Source organism: Aplidium turbinatum, chromosome 1 (genome assembly GCF_918807975.1).
Source record: "Aplidium turbinatum chromosome 1, kaAplTurb1.1, whole genome shotgun sequence".
In the NCBI taxonomy this organism is placed as follows: Eukaryota; Metazoa; Chordata; class Ascidiacea; order Aplousobranchia; family Polyclinidae; genus Aplidium; species Aplidium turbinatum.
The window spans coordinates 3,625,710-3,648,394 of record NC_137472.1 but is presented as its reverse complement, the minus strand read 5'-3'; the positions used below and the strand labels follow the sequence as shown (position 1 = coordinate 3,648,394).

General features: G+C 36.4%; 1 non-coding gene across 1 annotated transcript; it reads left to right on the top strand.

Annotated features, from left to right (window-relative positions):
- Positions 1 to 2,931: 2,931 nt before the first annotated feature.
- Trnai-aau (transfer RNA isoleucine (anticodon AAU)) lies at positions 2,932 to 3,005 on the top strand. Its single transcript has one exon. It is a non-coding gene; the product is annotated as a tRNA-Ile (tRNA).
- The last annotated feature ends 19,680 nt before the right edge of the window (positions 3,006 to 22,685 follow it).

Genomic DNA, 22,685 nt, shown 5'->3' with positions numbered 1-22,685 from the left:
AAAAATTTAGTTGTAGATTGATACTCATAGAAAGTTGTTGGCTTAAATATACCTTACCTCACTGAAATTAGGTGATAAGTAGATGTGGAAAAATCATTACATAAAGTTAGAGGCATATAGAACGTATAAAACAATGGGTTACTAGAAAAACATCTTTCAATGTGATAAAATAGTTTGGTATATTTGTTAGAGGTTACATATTAGGTTAGATATAATTACAAAACAGTTTAAGCACTGAACTTTATAAAACTGAAGAACCCTAACGAAACAGCAATCTGTTATGAAAGTTCATAAAACAACATTAATTAGTTACTTATGCAAGTCAACAAGGAAACTAAAGTGAATCTTAAGTTATAACTGAAGTGAATCTTGTGTTATAAACTTATAAACTACCAACCCTTGAATGGTAAATTTACGTCAATACTACAAAATTTTTACCTGTCAAAGCATTTCATCAAAACAATGCAACTCCGTGACTTCTTCTGTTTCTTAAACGATCTTATGCAGTGGTTCTGGAGTTGACAAAATGCAACGCATATGTAGCCTACCAAAGACGTTTTTAATAAAACAGCATTAAGACTGATTTATGCAATACAACTTACCACGATTCAAAAATAATGTGTTGTTACTTCAAAACAGTTAGTTATAGGTAATTATTATCTTTACAGATGAATTGTACTTATGGAATAAGAAGAATATACATAAGTAATCTCTAAATCGCTAAGAATGAATGTGAAATTAAATTGCAGTTGTAGCAGGTAGAAAATATAAATCACTTAAAGTAATATACTTCATAAAACTACTAGTATAAAATTTTAGCATCTACAAAGTAAACCATGCGTGTGTTTAACAAAAATAACAGGGGTTGAAAATGTGAAAAAAATACTTGTGACCATAGTATAAACAAGACACTAATCCGTTTTACAAATGTAAGCGTGGGATCGATCACGGATCCAACAGCTCAACAATAAAACCTTCAAAACCGAATGGAGGTGAAACCCTAAGTAAACAGTGTTGTTATTTAAAAGTCTCATGAGACACATCCAAAGTGTTTTATGATTTTTAGATTAAGATTATAAAAACAATTTAAGAGTTTGCAAATCATAAGTGTGCTTTAAGTTGCTGGAAATACGCTTAAGGTTACTGGGAATAAGCTTATGGCTGCTGGAAATACTTCATCTTTAAAAAAAAAGAATAAATAAGCGGATGAATTATTCTTGAGAGAAATAAAAAAATTATTTCAACAAACTGTACACTAAAAATTTTTAAAACATTAACACGAAAAAAAAACAACATTATTTTAAGAAATTAAAAATGTTAGTTCTGTAACTTACAAAACTGAAGAAATAATTTTAATAAATCATAAACTTTTCATTGCAAAAACCAACAACTAAAAAATACTTTTAACAAACTACAAACTTTTAAGCTCCTTAATTTAAAACTGAAAACAAAATTATTTCAACAAACTGTAAATTAAAACTTTTTAAAACATTAGCACGAAATAAAATTTAAGAAATTAAAAATGTTAGTTCTGCAACTTACAAAACTGAAAAAATAATTTTAATAAATCATAAAGTATTATTCTAATAACATACACATGAAAAATTATTTCAAATAAAAAAAAAAATAGTTAAGTTTTGTTTTACAAACTAAGAAAGTAGTTTTGACAAATCGTAACCTAAAAAGTTTTATTCTAACACCATACACACGAAAAATCATTTTAAATAAAAAAAAATAGTTGAATTTTGTTCTACAAAGTAAAAAGTAGTTTTGACAAATTGTAAACTGAAAGTTTTGTTGTAATAACATATACACGAAAAATTAATCACAAACTTAAATTTTATTAAACTGAAAATATTTTTAACAAATCACAACCTTTTAAATGCACAAACCAACAACCAAAAATATTTTTAACACGCTACAAACTTTAAAGCTGAATGATTGACAAATAAAAAAACATTAACTAACGATGTGCAAACTTTATGTTGCATAATTTGTAACGTTAAAATCTGTGTTTGGAGATTTGTTTGTGTGTTTTAACCAGCAGGTGTCATTACGTGTTGCAAAATTTGTGCTCTCATTCTGCTGGAGTTTGTATTTTTTCATGCTTGTCTTAAGGTAACAATTTGTGATGTAGATTGCGCTAGGTTTGTTGATTTTTTTCCAGTCCTCAGATTGTAGAAGTATATGTTGCAACAATTTGTTCTATAGCTGTTCATTTGGGTGTTCTCATTGTATAAAAGAAATGTTGATTGTTTAGCTGGTATTAGCATCATCTAAAATCAAAATGTAAAATTTATTCCTGCATGATAAGCCTAAAGTTACGTTGTTTTGACCAAGCTATTACTCCAGGTTAGTTGCATGTATCAAACGTTACTATAAAGGTTTAGCTGAAACCACTGTTATAGCGAAACGTAGACCTAAAGAAATAAAGGTTTACCGAAACTAACATAAACCGAAACGAAAATTAACCGAAAGGATGAAAAAATGCAGTATTGATTATTGTTCAAGATGATTAAATGCAGTATTTATTAAGGTTTGTGGACAAGTCATAGATTATAATAATTATAACCAACCCTTTGATCATTTGCCGTACAATGAACTAAAACCGATCCACAGATCAAAAAACTCATCAAAGTACAACGAAATCTTCAATCAACCTAAACATTCGAAGCGTGTCCCTTGCCAACTCCAGAAGATCAACACCAATTACAAGAAATCCTCAAATATTTAAAAGTCCTAAAGGATCAATCACCAAGCGCGTTTCGACCTCAAAAACGTATTAAATTAGATTCTATTCTGTGATTGTTTTGTACGATTTGTCAATAAAATATGATTGAAACTGTACTGTCTTGTTTCTTTTGTCAGTCAGCACATAAGTTTTATTAAACAAGATTTCCAGTTAAAATTAAAACACAGCAAAAAAAAACTGGCCGGTTAGCTCAGTTGGTTAGAGCGTCGTGCTAATAACGCGAATGTCGCGGGTTCGATCCCCGTACTGGCCATGTATTTTATTTTGATTTAAAAAAGTCTTTGTATATTTCTTTCAGTAGAAGAAGTAGCTAAAAGAAAAATCTAGTTTCATTGGGGTTTGAACGAACTTCAGAATTTCTTCGAATTAGGCTATATTTTGTATCCAATTTAAGATGAGCTGTTTGCTATTGCAATCAGTGGCGGTCTGGCGAAGCAGCCTCCTTAATAAATGTTTTAAAAAATGGCTTAGGTAATTAGGCATACAAATTACAAATAATTTTGGTTGAATTCTGTCTCCTTCCTGTCTGTTGTGGAATCTAGATCAGTGCTTCCCAACCTTTTTCAGTTCGCGACCCACTTTTGATGCAAGTTTTATTGCGTGACCCACTTTTAATACAAGTTTTATTGTGCAACCCACAATGAGATATGACATCTTTATTATGGCATCTTTACTACTGGCGTACATACTGAAATAGTTAATGCGACACAACACATCTAATTGTTACGTTTTTGTTAGATTGTTGCATAATTGTTACGTAATGATAATGCAATAATTTCCCAATCTAATAGAAAACAAGGTGCACAATTCATGAAAAGTCAACAAATGAAGTGAAGATTAGTGATTTAATTGCTGTGTAACTTCGCTTACAATTTCTTCGCTTATATTTCTTCGCTTGTGCAGTGCAATAAAACAAACTGTTGACAATTTGTGTGTGGTATATTTCGATAATACAGAACACTTCTTTTTGCAACTTCCTGATTCAAATCAACCGTTATGCATATGTGTTACCTTTGATATAGCGTCATCAGCCGAAATATATGTGATCACAATGCGCAGGAAGTTCAAATGTCCAATGTGTGAGGACTTCAAAAATATGCCCGCTCCAATAGGCAGAAAAATGTGCTCACAATATTGTCCTATTGCTGGTTAATACCGAGGGTTAATACATTCAAGGCTTGTATTTGACATTTACTTACTACTCGCATTTGTGTATTGTGTAAAATTTTGATGGTGTCCAAAAATCAAATATTATTTACAAAATAACTCGATCTCTTAGAATATCCTCATATGTCACATCAACAAATACTTTCCTGACTTACAAATAGGCCTAACTAAGGTAATAAAGAAACATTCTACTAACGGACAATTCAGTGATAAAAAAAATCCAAAAGTTTGATATTTCTTGCAAATGCAAACAATATAAGTTTTTCATAACAAGATGAAGTTCAATAGCATTACAAGAATTCCATCACCATAATTCAAAAAGAACCTTTCCATTACTTGGGTTGACCCTTGCAATTAATCCGCATATGGGTTATGTTATGTACCACTATGGTTAACCGTACTGCCGATTGCCTAAAGCATGAAAAAAGTTGCATCTGTCTGCGGTTATAAGTTATATTTTTTTCTAAATTGAACTAAAACAGCTATTCGCATTATGAAACAGTTGGATAAGTGCCATAAATCAAACTATGGAATAAGTTTGTTTCCCTATAAAAACGCCTGCCTGCAAGATGATACCATGTTCATAAAAATTACTCGATGTAGCCTGCATAACGCAATATACTTTATGATATTATATTTTCTGATTATACATTTCCAGTCCTTGTCACAGACTGCATAATGCTCACTCATTCACTTTCAATGTAACTGAAAATAGTTGTTAGATAAAACCTATATATCACACGCGCTATCAAGTAAAAGCGTTCTATTTTACATTGATTCGATTGGCTCAATATGAGATGGCTACTTCTAAACTACACTTATGAAGGCAGAGTCTGCAATTACTTGAATTTTTGCAGGTGTGACCTACAATAAATAATGCGATTAATCGAATACAATTCTCACACAACTCGTGAATATGTCTAGTCAATCAGCGCTGACATAATGCTGGATGATGCATTATTGTTTATTGAATAATTTAGTAAATATGAGTAACTTCATCTGTTTGTTATTGTGAGACGAAACTAGGAAGAATGGAAATAGAAATGGATAAAATAAAGGTATTTTTATTCAATGTAAACGCGCTGCCGCGTGTCATTATCTAACTAAAATATCTCTCGCCGCTAGCCTATCTCGATTCACCGTTTTCTGACGTCACGTCCATTCGACAACAAACGATTTCTTTCATGCATTCTCAGTTCAGGTTGGCAGTTACCCGCCTTTCCGTCGATTCAACATTGCAAGACGTCGCATAAGTTCATATCTTTAGTTTGGTAAACAGAGATAATATTTCATTGTGACATTGCTATGTAAACTTATATTTCACATGAGACAACTTGACAAGTAAATATACAAGTTTTTACAATTTACGACGAGTTATAGCACATGGAAATGTTACGCTACAATTGCTTTGGGAGGTACTGCATTGTGGTTTAGTTTATCAGTGACAGTGAACCTGGTACAAAAAGCCTCGAATATATTGATTCAACTAAGCTGCATCACGTATAAACGTGGTGGAACGATCGTCCTTTTCACAAAAGCGTGATGTTCTGGTTTATCCTACACAAATGAGAAGCGTATTGCATTTCAAATCTTTACATGTCGACTTGGAAATAAATGTTTACAAGTATATGTGAGAAGCTTTGGGAACATCGACGCCTTTTCTGCTTTTGATAGTGTGTCGGACAAAAGGAAAGATTTGAAACCAAAATCATGATATGTTACAGCGCAGCTTCTACAGTAGCTAAATTTCTAATTATTCAAAAAAAGCGTTGTGGCCCAAACAGTACAATCTAAAACCAGTCCACAACGTTGAATATGTCACGAGAAAGGAAAATGCAATCAAAAGAAACCAGCCAATCACTTTCAATACTTATCTCACATTTTATATCAAATCTACTCCAAATGACGCTGAGTCATTGCAATAACGTTGTAGCCTATGCTTTGTTTGATTGAAAGGACATCATTTTCTGCGAAAAACAATTGTCGCGCTAGATGTATTGTCACCAAGTCTTATGTTTAATTTTACGCAATTTCAACCGCAAGCGACGGTAAATCATCGTATCAAAGTTGAAGCTTTTCCTGTATCGACGTCGCTTATAAGCCGTGGTGAGAACAAAAGATCCACGCATTCTGCCAATTTCCTTCACGCTGTGAAGCAGTTAGGATTAACGAGACATGGACCAAATTAATTACTTTCATCCAACTGGTGGGAAAGTTTTGAACAATAGAATATGAAATATTTCAGAGGATGTGCTGAGAAATGCCTTATATTTCTCAATTTATAACCTTTATTCGCTCAAAATTTCAGCTCAATAGAGGTGAATGAAAGTTAGGAAAAGTCAAGAAATCTCGTAGTCGCAGCCTCAGTGGTTTTAGAGATACAACTGTTGATGCAAAAAAGTTGAATTGACAGCCCCCCCCCAACCTTCAAACAGTTAAATTCGTTATTGCAGAAAAGAGCAGTGTTTAGGTGGACGCAACATTGCAAACTTGCTTTTCGATGTGGGTAGAAAACGGTATAATACTTTTACAAAATGACGGTTTTTCACCAGCAGTAATTCCGCAATGTTTGCAAACACAAGTTTTAGATCTCTTGCATGAAGGTCACTGAGGAATCACCCTAACGAAGCAGATTGCACGCAAAGACGTATAGTGGCCGGAGTTGAACAAAAGCATTGAAGAGATGGTCAAGTCACGCGGACCTTGCAGGCTTATCACAAAAGCTTCGGACAAAGAGTACCAAGCATAGCCGAAAACAACAAAGCCATGTGTTTCTCGGCTGTCGAGTGTAGCTAGAATTGACAGCGATAGACACGTATCTCGCCCATGGCGAGAAACACATGTTTTTGGAAAAGTCTTGATGGCTAGTGTAGAGGCTACAACAGGATTGGTTAGCGAAACACAATGCTCGCTGTTCTATAGTGAGTAGTCAGGTAGTGCTGACACCAGGAAGATCGCTCCTTCTCAACAACAAAGCCGTGGCAGCGGATTCATCTCGACTATGCTGGACTTTTCTTAGGAAGATGGTGGATGATTTGCCCAGACATGATTGTCTCAGACAACGGATGTCAGTTCACTCCTGGGGAGTTCAAGGTTCTTTTCAAAATTAATGATGATTTGCGTTGATGCACACTCAAAATACCCTTATGTTTCTATGCAGAACATCGGACAGGCAACCTCTAAACCAACGATCAGCGCACTGCAACAAATCTTCACGATAGAAGGCTCCCAAGACACGATTGTCTGGGAAAACATACGTCAGTTCACTCCTAGGGAGTTCAAGAAGTTCTTTTCGAAATTACAGATAGATCACATCACCTCGCCAGTGTTCCATCCAGGTTCAAATGGCGAAGAGGAACGCTTCGTACAAACCTATAACAAGGCAATGGACAAAAACTGCAAAGGGAGAAGTGAGCAAGCAAGATGCTCACCTGTTAGTACTTACGACGTATAGAAGCACACATCACCCATAGGGTGTGCCACTTTGTAACTTTTTTTCATAACCAAGGTCTCAACCCATTTTGGGGTTCCTTTTAGGACCAAAAACTATCCCAAATATTTTTTGGGAAAAATATTCGAATTTAGTGGTGCTACAGAGCACTTCGGGCAAATTCGGAGCAAATTTGGCCAAAATCGCTATATCTAACTGACCGGTAAGGATAGAGAGTTGATTTTAGGCTCTATTGAAAGGTAATAATCATGTTTCTATATGCTTTAAAAGAACATTTTTCTCTAAAACAAACAGAAATCAAGTTATTGCCAAAAAACTGATTTTCGCTGAATTTTTGGGCATTTTTACTGTATTACATAGTATTGCCTTACACTTTGTATAGGTTTTAGCAGATTTGTTTATTGGTAGTTTGGTGTTATACATTACATGTTTATAAGTGAGTTTATTCTTATCAATGTATAGTAATTTCGTTCTCTTCTCAAGATCATATTGCCCTTGCTAAGCTAAGGCTTGTCAACGAATGGTAGGCTACTATGTAAATAAAAAAAATGTGCATGTTTTTTTTACTAATTAAAACAAAACAAGAAAGGATAATACAACAAGAAAGGATAAGGTCACTGAGGAATCACCCTAACGAAGCAGAAGGCACGCAGATACGTATAGTGGCCGGAGTTGAACAAAAGCATTGAAGATATGGTCAAGTCACGCGGACCTTGCAGGCTTATCACAAAAGCTTCGGACAAAGAGTACCAAGCATAGCCGAAAACAACAAAGCCATGTGTTTCTCGGCTGTCGAGTGTACCTAGAATTGACAGCGATAGACACGTATCTCGCCCATGGCGAGAAACACATGTTTTTGGAAAAGTCTTGAACGGTAAGTCTCAAAGGCTACTTGAACGGTAAGTCTCAAAAGTCTCAAAGGCTACAACGGTATGGTTAGAGAAACACAATGCTCCCTGTTCTATAGTTAGTAGTCAGGTAGTGTTGACACCAGGAAGATCGCTCCTTCTCAACAACAAAGCCGTGGCAGCGGATTCATCTCGACTATGCTGGACTTTTCTTAGGGAAGATGGTGGATGATTTGCGTTGATGCACACTCAAAATACCCTTATGTTTTTATGCAGAACATCGGACAGGCAACCTCTAAAGCAACGATCAACGCACTGCAACAGATCTTCACGATAGAAGGCTCCCCAGACATGATTGTCTCAGACAACGGATGTCAGTTCACTCCTGGGGAGTTCAAGGTTCTTTTCAAAATTAAAGATAGACCAGATCACCTCGCCAGTGTTCCATCCAGGTTCAAATGGCGAAGAGGAACGCTTCGTACAAACCTTTAACAAGGCAATGGACAAAAACTGCAAAGGGAGAAGTGAGAAAGCAAGATGCCCATCTGTTAGTACTTACGACGTATAGAAGCACACATCACCCATGCCTCCACTGGAAGAATCCAGCCGAAGTTCTTCATGGGCGCCAGCCGAAAACGCTGTCCTTGTTCTCGCCAATTGAAAAAAGTAATTCAAAACAAAGACTTGCTTCTCATAACAAGTGAAGCTATGAAGAAGATTCATTAGTTTGTATTCGAAACTATGCAATGCATCTGGTTCGAAGTGGCTACCAGGTACGGTAATTAAAAGACGTGGACGTGTTCTGTACAATGTACGAACAGAACGAGGCGTTTGGAGGAAACACATAAATCAACTCCAGACCAGGTTTCAAAACGTTTAAACCGAAAGTAAAAGTGACTTTTCTAATTCAAGAAAAGATAAGTTTGCACTAAGTCAAAAGAAAGAGTCTGAACCGATCCATCCTAACGAACACTCTGGGCATAGTAAAGCTGTACCGCAGAGACGCTATCCTCTTCGAAACAAACACAAACTGGATTTCTATCAAGCTTAGCCAATACGTTTGTTAGTCGTATGTGCTTCTGACCTTAATTGTAATATGACCATTATTACAGTGATCTGTTAGATGCACTATATATTGTTGTGTATGTTAAGTTGTAAATACTTGGTTAGTATTCCCCTCCTTCAGCTGTAATGTTTTTACACGAGATCGTGTGTCGTGTAAGTCTACGTTTATGGTGGAATGCCATGTCTTCTATCTATTGCTAAATGTTAAACTCTTTCGCGCCAGCATCATTTTAAAATGATTTGAGGTTTAATGCGAAACGCCCAGCTTTATTTTAAAATGATTTGAGGTTTAATGCGAAACGCCCAGCATCATTTTAAATGATTTGCGGTTTAATGCGAAGCGCCCAGCATCATTTTAAAATGATTTTAGGTTTAATGCGAAACGCCCAGCATCATTTTAAAATGATGCTGTTTGATGTGTGATATAAAACGTTGTCTTTGTAGCAGAATATCCATAAATTTACTGGTCCCTTGTAAAATGCTTATTTTATTGATATTCTTGTGTTTTTCAAAAAAAAAAAATTGCTCAAATTTGACAAAGTGTGGTTACTTTAGCCAACAGTAAAAAGAAAAGTATGTACTAAAGGAACAAGGCGTGTTTGATTTTTCCTTGACACTTCATACCATTAGGAAGTCCACTGAAGAAAAAAAATGTTTTTAGGTTCCACAGAAAAGGTGGGAGTATTCTTTTTTGTAAGATGCTTCATTTTCACAAAATTTTTAACAAAAAAAAAGTTAAAAAAGTACACATTTTGAAAATACTGCATCTTCAAATATGTTGTATTAGGAAAGTAGGTTCTAACATTTATAGTCAGAACTTGAAATTATCTTTCCAATGAGATATTCCATGTCAAAATACACAATCGGTGTCACGCGTATCAACTCGATAAAGTTAGAGAAAAAATAGCAAAAATGCCTGGGTTTTGCGGTCAAACCGTGCAAAATCGCTGGGCGCGAAAGAGTTTATAAGTGAGGAATGATACATTTCAGTAACGTTAGTTTTATGTTATGATTATTGCTTTATTCCTAGTGCATTGCACCGAGTCACGTGCGCTTGATTACGTCGTGTCGCCCTGTGGCTGTGATTACTTCGTAATTATTGCAGCAGGACTTGGTAACCACTACACAGTGATTTCTCACTTGTACACATAGCTCTACTCGAGTTAAGACCTATATTCAATTCTCTGACGATTGTGGGTTTCTGTAGCTATTCTGCAGTACTTACAAGCGTAACAACAATCAAAAATAAATGCATTCGACCATGTGCATATTAATTTTCTCAAATGTGCGATATTTAGCGGCTGAGTTATAAACCATTAAATAGGGTGGGCTTAAAAATTCCTGTCTCGTGCTTTTCGAACATCTTTGGAACGAATGCCAGATGGGGTTAAGCTAATAACATTACCCATCATAACCAAGGATTTCTAGAGTGCGAAATTTCTAACTACTGTACCTCCCAAGAAAAGGTTGTATTGAAATTCAGCGTTGCCGGATCTTGTTCAAACTTTGCGGCTAAACTTTTATTTTACAGTTGTTGCCGCCCAATACTTGCCCATTTAAAATTAATCTAAAATGAACTAAAAAAAAATTTTTATTATCTTAATCAAACACATCAAAACATAATAATGTTTACAAAATAATTTAATCTACAAGCAGAACTTTTAACCACAAAGAATTACAAGATTTGTCACGTGATACGTGATGTTTTATATTTCTCGAGACCTCATTACAAATGACTGCACCATGTTCAAGTCACTTAACGGAGTGGAAGGTTTGCGTGTCTGACATGATGAAACCTAAGTCTGGCTACTCTCTAGTAGCCATCCAACAAAGTCTGGGAACATCGTGAATTTGAAGTGATAAAAGAATAGGCCCTCTGCCCCAGAAGCTCACACGGCGAATAAGAAGTAACGTTGGCAAGGGAGTCCATGGAGTATTTTTTATTATTTTAGAGGCCTCAAACCTTCTCAAGAGGCAAGAACTTGAAGAAACCGCTGGGTATTCTTTCAATACGGTGAGTATTCTTAAAAGTATCTCGATTTGGCGCTTCAAGGTCTTTTTGGAACCGGGCACAAATTATCCTTTTAATTATATAGACCTAATTATTTTTGTCTACACTGAGGTTAAGAAAGACAGAAATTATGTTTTGATAACAGCAATTATAGCCAAGAAATTTTTTGTGATGGAAGAAGAAGTCAAAACTTATAATTTTTTGCCGACTAGTAAATTTTTTGTCCATAAGCCTATCGTCGTCATCGTGTATAGTATGTCTGTATAAAGCAATGTTGGCTACTGTAGACCCAGGCAAACCATCTGCTTGAATAAGCTTAACTGGTATAATTTTCACTTGTAGCTGGTCTAATTTTTAGTGGACTACAACTTTCACTTGTATTGAAACTACTCGCTTTAATTTCAACATGACAGCAGGTTAGTGCAACTTTGCACCAAAGTAAGTAGGCTTGGCTAATTGATGATGTTAATTTAAACGTTATTTATGATGTAATTGAATTGATGATATAGTTTAAAATGTTAACATCTTAAATGTCGTGAAATTTGCAAAAACCTGTGCAATTATTAACTGCATGCAATAGATAAACTGGGCTGTGCTAGTGATTATTAACCCATATCCTCCTACCGTCAGTTTAAACTGACAGCACATTTAGATGGTTTCTAGATTACAAACCGTTTTGTCGAAACCCAGTTGGTATGTTATGAGGTTCGTAAGGTCTGTACCCAACACTATAGTACATTTAGTGAAATTCCGTTTATCCTTCGACTGGATATAACGGATCAAATTTCCAAAATGGATATTTTTTGTTGTTCGAAATTATAGCGTTTTCAATTTTTACTGGATCGCGTTATAATGACATAAACCACGAAATTAGTTAGAACTAACATTGTTGTATCCATATTTTGCATACTTAGAAGAGATTAATTGTTTGTTTAAGTTTTGTACCATTTCCGCTTCCGTCAGTTTAAACTGACGCTAGGGGCAGAAGGGAGCATGTAAATTGTAAATAATTTTACAAATTATATGCAAAATAGTTGAGTTTAGGGGTTATTTTGCAAACATTTTGATTCTCAAGCAAAACGTTGATATATTAGCAAACGAAAACTTAATCTAGGTCAATTGGTGAACATAATATGGTATAACTGTTTCATTTTGAAGTTAAAAGTAGTGATATATCATATATCTTTTGATTTCATACAGCACAGCAATGGCAAAACATTTGCATGATAGCAACAAATTCACAGTTTATGAAGCATTGGAAGCTCTTGAAAGGTTAGAAACTGATGAAGAATCAATATCAGAAGTCGTGTCTAAAGCAAATTTAGTTATATTTCCTCCTGAAGATGATGGCATGGATACAGATGAAGATGGTGGTGAAATGGATTGTTTTCCAGACAATCTATCTGGTAGATAGTTGTTGGCTAATGCTAAATTGGATCGCGTATTCTTCCAGATGGAATCAAATAAGTATGCCAGGCAAAAAGGCAATCACACATTTACAATGACGTTAAAAAAGTTGAAATCACTTATAGCGATCCTTCTGTTAAGCGGATATAATCAAATGTCACGACAAGAGATGTATTGGCAGTGGCGAAAGGATTCCAACAACCAAATGGTAACTGACCTGATGACAAAAAATTAATTTGAAGAATGTAAGCAATTTCTTCATCTCTCTGACAACCAGCAATTAGACAAAAGTGAGAAATTTTCCAAACTCCGGCCATTCTTTGCTGCAGTGAACAAACAATGCCTTGCAAACTACAAACCTGAACAACATGTGAGTGTGGATGAAAGCATGGTACCATACTTTGGGAAACATGGCGCAAAACAATACATTCATGGGAAGCCTATAAAGTTTGGCCATAAGCTGTGGGTGCTAGCGAAGCCGTTAGGCTACTGCGTACAATTCCGCCCTTATGCAGGAAAATACTCCCAGCTGGAAGTGTACGAGGATATTGGATTTGGGATGGGTGCTGCAGTAGTAGCTCATTTGATGCAACATCTACCTCCACAAGCGAGTCCAGTTCCAACTATCATGTGGTTATGGACAACTTTTTCACAAGTCCGGGACTTCTGCGATACCTTCGTGAAAAGTCTATTGCAGCTACAGGAACAGCCAGAGTTAACCGCATGGAAAATCTTCCCCTCAAGCGAGTTAATGAAGTTGACAAGTTACACAGAGGTGCCTCGGATGTTGCTGTGGAGACATCACATAACATTGCTGCTATCCGATGGAAAGACAGAAAAGTAGTAAATGTTCTGTCAAACTTTGCAGGAAAAGACCCACTGCAAAAAGCGAAGCGATATAGTAAGCAAGAGAGAAAAAAGATTGATATTCAGCAGCCAAATGTAATACACGTTTACAACCAACACATGGGTGGTGTTGACCGTTTGGATCAAAATGTTTCAAAGTATATGATCAACTTGAGAAGCAAAAAATGTTGGTGGCCATTATTTCGTTTTTGTATTGATATGGCAGTCAACAATGCTTTTCAAATACATCGCCATCGCAAGACCGATGCTGGTGAAATTCGTTTAGATGCTCTGGGCTTCAGAAGAGCAGTTGTTGAAAGTTACCACCAGCTTTATCGAAAAGATGTTTCAGATATACTGTTTCCGGACCCAGAGCATTTCCGCAACCCCATATAAAATACAGCACTGCCCAACACTGGATCATAAAAGGGAAGCAACGCCGCTGCGCCAAACCAGGATGTTCTGGAACATCCCTTTATTTTTGTGAAACCTGCAATGTTGGCCTACATCCTCAGTGTTTTAAGGAGCACCACATGAAATAGATGATGCCAGAATTGGGCTCTTTCAGCTGAACTCAAGCCGGGTGAACATGTGAGACGAAATGGTTTCAAGCCAATATAAAGTACATTTTTACGATAAATCAATATCGCCAGACGTTGAATCAACCAAGAACATTCCTATATTTTGATACTGTGACATTTATTTGATTCGTTAACATGTAGTGATTTCTTGACTCTTTTGTCCTTTTCCATTATTGCTTTGGTTGAATACGTATTAGACTAAACACTGGCCGAGAAAACGTTTTCGTATTTATTTTATATGCCCCCTCCTGCTCCTAACGTCAGTTTAAACTGACAGGCCAAAAATTGTTGATAATTGTCCCCACCAAATTTTTTTTTCAAAAATATTGTTCGATTTGGTTAAGATACCTTGAAAATAATATACATACAAAAAATTGCAAAAAACTTTTGATTCAGGAGGATATGGGTTAAGTAAAGCTATTGTGCGGAGCTTGTGCAAGTGGTTAATAAGCTGCAAATTTTATCGATAGCTATTTATCTATATATCGATAGCATAGTTACAATGGATTGATGTGAATTCAAGTCCAATTTACTTCACTCGCTACTGCTCTTGCGCACTTGACAAGTGAAAAAAATTATACAGTATTTTGTTCAGCAATGATGGAAATTATCATTCATTGAGAGAATGAGCATTTTTTATTCAATTATCCGAGTAGGCTATATCAATGACTCTTTTGCTGCTGAAGATTTCCACCTTATAAAACTTACTTACCTTATAAAACTCACCTTAAAAAACTCACCTTATAAAACTTGCTATAAAACTTACCAACTATAAAAGCACAGATGCAACCAGTTGCTGATGATAATTCCAGCACTTCTAAACAACAACGTTTGCAAAAACGTACTCTCTTGCACAGGTAAATTAGCTTTTACAATGTATAGACTCTGCTATGCACGGTAACTGTATAGCTATAAGATTTTGTTAACACTGGCACTTTTTTATTCCACCTTAGATCCCGGGATGCATCACGCCAACATAACATTTCCTAGAATGGAACCAAACTGGCACACTATACCAATCCCACATACCTCGGTGTCAAACTAGATAGGTCCCTCACATACAAACCCCATATCGAAAAAGTAAAAGCTGAAGTGGCTTCTCGAAATAATATCTTACAGAACCTAGGAAACTCTGATTGGGGTTGTCTTTCCGGATACAACACGGTCAATTGTATGCTTTAGCCTTATGCTATTCGGTTGCAGAATTTGCCTGCTAAATTTGAGAACGTTCGGCACATGCCAATAAAATCGACCCCATATTAAAATAAAGCTGCCGTTTGATAACTACAGGTTGTCTCAAACCAACCAACCAACATCACGTCGCTGCACATTCTGTTTGGAATTGCTTTTCTCAACATCAGAAAAAGTGTGACCAACAGAAAAGAAAGATCTTGTCAGGACATGGATTTAAAACATCTACTACGGCTAAACTCCAGCACACAGGCGATTGAAGTCAAGAAAAATTGTTTCTTGTTTCAACGTTGTCCTACTGGGTGGAGATGAGGTCGCCACCAATCAGCAAGTCCAACTATGGCAAGGGGAACCAGGCGGCTGGGCAGACATCGGCCAATATTGACCACTCTCCCACAGAAAGCCTTCCACCCAGAAAGCATCAACCCTGTGAGTATTGACGATACATCAACCGCTTAAGAACTGGTATTGGAAGATGTAAGACGATGATGCGACACTGGGGGTATTCCTTGAGAAGCAAAAGTTGCATATGTGGGCGGGAGAAAACGAAGCAACATCTACACAAATGCCCTGTCCTAAAAGCAAAATGCTCTGCCTAGGATTTAGCCGAGTTCAACAATAGAGCAAGATGCTCTGGGCTATGGACCTGTGACACAGGACGAAAAAGATTGAAATAGGATAGAGCAGTGCTTTTCAACCTTTAAAACAACGGTACGCACTTTTTCATTTCGCAAAAGTTTCATCCGCACATACCAAAAATTGTTAGTTTGCAGCTATTTGTTTTCCTTATTTGTGAAATATCAATGGAATGGTTTATGAAATTAAATCTTTTATCAATCGATTTTTAAATGGATAGCTAAAGTTGCAATTGATTTGCTGTATTTTTAGACATTTAAGAAAAACGAAATAGGCTAAGTCAGGTCGTAGTGACTGTCGAGAAATTAAACGTAATAATTTTAGCCAACCCAGTAGATTCTACTGACCTCATGTACATACATATCTGACTACAAGAGTAACACAATATATACTAACAAAGAAACGCAAGGCATGCAACTGAGGAACGTGCTACAGAACGCTAATCGATTGTGACGCGCAGTGCGAAGGTAGGTAGGCACTTTAACGTAGGACAGGTTTCCTCGTGAATCAGCTGTTTGCAGTCATGTCACTCACGCCATTATGATTGTAACCTAATAAACTCAATTGATTACAGTCTTTAAGATCCTTCTTGCACTCAGTTCAGTTGCAGAAGAAAAAAGAACATTAGCAGAGGGTGGGAATCGAACCCACGCAATCGAAATGACTATTCCCTTGCCCTAACCCAAACCCATTAGGCCACGCTGCTGTGGCGATACATTCACTTAATTTTCTTTGTATCAAAAATGTTTGGAGAAGATCGGATCGAGAAGATCGGATCGAGAAGATCGGAGAAGATCGGAATATCACGTGCTGAGTCACATGACTGAAATCAGCTGATACGCACGGAAAACTGTCCTATGTTAAAGAGTCTACCGCGAAGGTAATCGATTCCAACGTCTGTACTAGAACACGCTGGAGGTAGTTGTTGCAATGACGCTGGTCATGAGTTACATAGAATCAACGTAAATGAATGTCGACTATAACAGGATTGATGGGAATTCAAGTTTGAATTACTTCACTCGCTAGCTACCGCCCTTGGAAGAAACTTTGCTTTTGACAACAACAAAAAAAACTATTATACAAATTAAAAACAACAGAACTAGAAAATGTGCAAAATTTCACTGAGCAGATAAAGAGAAGCAGCATTTTGTATTTAATCATCCCAATATATTAATGTATCAATTGCTGCTGAGCATTCCTAAAAATTTCAGACTACTTCGTCACAACTTCTTGCTCCAAAGCCTTTCGCTTTAGGTCATCAAGTGTCTAATTAAAAGGATTCATTTTTTCTCGTTTTGTTTTGCTATAAACCCACTTTCAGCTAGGTAGGCACTTTTGTGCGCTAACGAGCTTGTTCTCCTCTGTTTTCTTTGTTCTAAGTTTTGACGCTATAAAAATAAATAGAAACAATTGTGCACCTTTTGTTTTTTTTCTTCCTTTCCTCAAATTCTAGTGACAAGCAAACAAACGACCATTCTTTACCTCAACCAAACTAAAAACTGGTGAGTTGTGCTCCAGGTAGTCAAAAAATGAAACGTGTAACTTACAAAAAATGTGAGATCATCTGAAGGCAAGCGCGAGATTAATTTAGTTTCTCGCGCGGGCTTGCAGTGATCGAAGCCAAACGTCACACCAGCCCTCCCCCAGATGAACCATGTGATTATCCAAACAAAAATGGTAAATCGACAAAAAATGAATGATGTACAATATAATGCAATACATAAGAAAACGACAATAACATAACTGAGGATCACCTAAACGATGTTTAAACTTGGATTTTGTATTGAGAAGAAACAGCTTCTTATTCTACATGGCTGAAGAAAAAAAATCAACTCTTAAGTTTTTCTATTAAGCAAAAGGTCACACTTTAACGTATATCACTTGTAGAAGAGTGCCTGCTTTTTAATGTGAAATTGCTTTGTGTTTTAGTCACAATTTTCCTTATAAACTCCATTGATTGCAGTCATTAAGATCCTTCTTGCACTCAGTTCAGTTGCAGAAGAAAAATTGTATTAGCAGAGAGTGGGAATCGAACCCACGCAATCGAAATTACTACTCCTTTGCCCTAACCCATTAGGCCACGCAGGCTGTTGCGATGCATTCAGTTAAATTTCTTTGTACCAAAATCTTTCGATAAAGACGATCAGAATATCACGTGTTGAATCACATGACTGAAATCAGCTGATTTGCGTATGCGTTTTTTCTACAAGTGATGTACGTTAAAGCAGGGCTTTCCAAACTAGAGGTCGCGACCCCAGAAGGGGTCGAGCAACGAACTTCAGGGGTCGCAGAAAGTATACCAATTTGTACAAGGTACTGCATATTAACACTTCTGTGCGAGATGCTGTGACAGTTATTAACTTTATTAAGAGTCGCGCACTCAATAGGCTGCCCGTATTTTCGACAATTTATGAGGTGAAATGGAATCGGAGTTAAAAACTGTTTTGTTGCACATGAAATGAGGTGGCTTTCAAAAGTCAAAGCTTTAAAATGACTAGCCAATTAACGTTGAAAACCGAAATCGTGATTTTTCCAACAGAATAAAATTCAGTCTTGGTCCACCATTTTCTCAATAACATCTAGTTTTTGAAATTATGTCAAATGTCAAATTTGCTTGAAAAACTAAACTAATTTAGTTTATCCCTCCTAGGAGAAAACATCAATATTTTGCATTGAAGTCTAAAATTGATGCGTTCATCAAAAAATTGAACATCTGGAAACCAAAATTTCAAAATGATTTATCTGAAATGTTCTCACTTCGTCTACCGTTCCAACCAAAGCAACATTGAAACCGTCTTGAGACCAGCTTTAACTAACAGTGAGCCACGGCTGGACTTGCTTTGTAGCAGAAGGCAGTCACACCCATCACACTGAACAAAACCTTGTTTGCTTTCTTGTTTTGTTTCCAGTAGGCTAACCCAGGGCCTGATTAAGGCTCACGGGGGCCCGAGGCACAGCTAAGTTTAGGGGCCCCTGTTGGCAATCGCTTTCAATGCAATGCCATATAGTCTCTGCAAATGATGAAATATGGGCTAACAAATAGTTCAAGCAAAGCTATAACTTCATAAATATTAATTTAGCCAATTTACCTACAACTTTCTAACACAAAGGACCCAACCCCATTTTCTTTATTTTACTGTTTGTGCTTTCCGATTTCTTTCAATGAAAAGAAATTGAATATGTGAATTCAAAAAGGGCCCTCCAGTTTTGTTTTTTTTATTTCACTATTTGTGCTTTCCGATTCTTTCAATGTCTTCTAAATGATACTTAAAAAAACAGCCAAATTTTTCAAACATATCAGTAAACACATAATAAATACCCTATCAATTTTTCCATTGATTTTGAAATGGGCCCAACTACAGCAGTTGCAATTCAACTTCTCTATAGTTTCTCCACAGAATCCTCACTGAGTGAACTTTTTAGGTATGATGCTTCTTACCAGTATGTTTAAGCATATAATCATTATCCAAGTTTCACCACAAAAGTAAATGACCAAAATAATTAAAACAGTTGTACCAAAAACACTTTGTGGCAATTGGGCCCTTTTTGAATTCATATATTCAATTGCATCCAACCTGTTATATGTTAAATACATTTCTGCAGATCATGTTACTAACGTTATCGCATTTTAACTTGTTTTTAGATAGTAATGGTGTTTTTAGAGATGTTTCAGTGTAGTTAGACCCAAATTTGAGATGTTTTAGTATAATAAGGGCCTAAATCATCTTCTTAATGGACAAGTACACGCAGTGAACTTTGGCAACTCAAAAAACACTTTACTAAAACGCAAAAATCTATTATTTGTGGGCTCCCTGAGATGGTGGGCTCGGGCCCTCTTGACACGGCACTGCTTGAAACCTATAAAAGTATTGACGCCTACGGTACTAATGTAAAAAAATTGGGGGCCCCCAAAACCAGGGGGCCTGAGGCCTGTGCCTCGTGTGCCTCATGGTTAATCGGGCCCTGGGCTAACCCATTCGTTGTGAGGGTCAGAAATAAATATAAACAATAAAAACAAACTGAACCGAGTGCCAGTAAATTGTTTTTGGTTTTCGTTTGATCTAAGCTTTTTAATAAATATCACAAATGGATATTTCGCACTGTTCATAATTTTAATCGTAAGGGGTCGCGAAAATTGTTTGGAGATTAAAAGGGGTCGCTAGCAAAAACGTTTGGGAGTCCTGCGTTAAAGTGCCTACCTTTCAGCCAAATATAGGTAGTGTGATTTTGCACAAAACTTTGAGCGCTTGGATGGGCTGGATTTTTTTAAATCTATCAAGAGTTCGCGAGTAGAATGTTGCTCATGGTAGCTCGAAGCTGCAGGTTTTCATCTGACTCTTTCTTTAGTTATCTTCAGAATAAAATAGCCTAAGTCATGAGCAACCTTCCACTCGCAATCTTCAAGTTTTGTACCACCAATCAACTTATCTAGAGTTCTGACCCAAAATTCAGTTCAGTTTTCACGGTTAAAAACACCATTCGCATCGTAAACGCGTTGCAAAACAGCCACATGTTCTTTTTTTACAGTAAGCCAAAACTTGAACAAGTAACACACATCTACATTATAAACTATAAAACTTGCAACCTGCGACTACTGCTGAATTTTCCCCTTGATTTTGAATCAAAGCTAGCCCAATTTTGCAGAAAACCGCGGAACCAGCAACCTTATAACGAAGTCAACACATGACAAGACTGAGTTGGCATAACGGAAAGACACAAGACTATTGCCAATTACAATACGGCTTATTTGAATAACCGCATATGACGAAAAGCAAAATCATGGGCAATTTTCATCCACCTTCCCAGACAACAAAATCCGTCATTTTTAGATTGATTCAACGTTTGCAGATGGTAAATCAATGTAAAAATGACGGATTTTGTCGTCTGGGTCATCCGCAACAGGTTTGTTATCCGCATTGCAATGTTTTTACCCGCACAAGTGCGTATCATCCCACGGGTTAAAAAGCACTGCAATAGTGTACTTCAAATGTGCATGACGCATTAATACATTCTGTGACGTAACAAATCGATCTTTAAATGATCAGCTGGCACTGTTTCAGTGACAACAGGTGAGAGATCAGTCATAACAACGTAATGTGATAGAAAACTTGTTTTTGGCCTAAACTTATGAGAGGTTTTGTCTCCATTGCCTCTCCTGCAGAACCACCACTGGATTATTTCCAGTATTCGTCAATTAACGCGTCTACTCGTTCTAGGTGGCTTGAAATCCATCGATATGAGAATGCGTTTTTACGTGATCAATGCAAACAATCTTTAAAAGTAACCTATATGTCAATGCGCATTTGATAATTTAGTTAGGTAGTTTAATTACGGTAGTTTAGTATGATTATGGTAGTTAATGTACTTGAAAACTTTTAACAACAAACGTTTAAAATCACTTTCTTACGTCCGACATTCAATCGTTGCAGTTGGACAATCAGGAGTATTTTTGCAGCGCTTTTCATCAGTTCCATTAGAACAGTCGTTAGAGCCATCACATATTTGATGAACATCGATGCATTTATTTCCTAACGCACATGGAACTTCGTTTCGGGAGCAATTGTTATCACGAAACAAAGGATCGCAAATCTCGCTGGTAAATTGTCTCCCGCATAAACATTCGTCTGATAAGTCAGCGCAATCAAACACAGTATCGCACACTTGTTGACGTTGTATAATTGTTCCATCAAGACAAGGCCAGCATTTGGAAATGTTTAAGAATGGCTTCCCATTTTCATTGAACGTATAACAATCGTCTTCATTGTTAAAACAGACTGAAAGTCTTTTATCAAATTGTCTTGACATTGGCAGCATAGATTGTTGTGGAACAATGCATCGATACGGCACAGCTGTAGAGTTTTGAATTCGGTACAATCCGTCGGTAGGAATACCATTGCACTTGAAACCAAATCCTATTTGTTTCTCATCTGATGTGTCACGACAATAAACTTTCCCATCACATAACCAAGTTAATGGGAGGCACCAGGATCGGTCATCGCAGCGAAGATAGTTGCGCCTGAGTGGGTCAGTGCAATTGTCTTCATCGAAGCAATTGTCGCAATTTGCGAAACCATCGCATCTCTGTTCTTCTGTGAAATGCCAACCGTAATAATGACATGAATTGTTGAACTGACTTCCAAGGGGAGGCTCGCACCAGAATTCATCACTCATATCATCGCATTCGTAAGTTCCTGAACATCTCACGTTGCCCGCAATGATTTGTCCACTGTAGCATCTATACCCACCAGTGGTTACCATCAAATTAACAAACACCAAACAACTAGTTAATAACTCAAACATGATTATTCTAATCACCTTAATAAATAATTAAAATATTGAACAATTTCATTATTTTTACTTTCATTAAATTTTGACTCTACAAACCATTTTACATAAAAATGTTGAGTTTACAGATTTATCAGAGCAACTGCATAAAAGTATGTAAAAGTAACGTCTATGTTTATATTGAACAATTTTGTTTTGACTCGCAATAATTTTGGTTCTATTGTAACTCTAATTTTTATACGTAAATTGAAATTATAATTTTCAGAATGATTGAAACAAAGATTTTGGTTCGAACGCTACAAATAGAGCAATTTCCACAAGTTTATAGAAGTTATTGGTATTTCTTTGTAAATAGTTCAATGAAATCGCAAATAATTTGCGAAGAATTCTTTACTACGAAGTCATTCATGCATCACAATTACAAATTGTGACGTCACTTTTATAA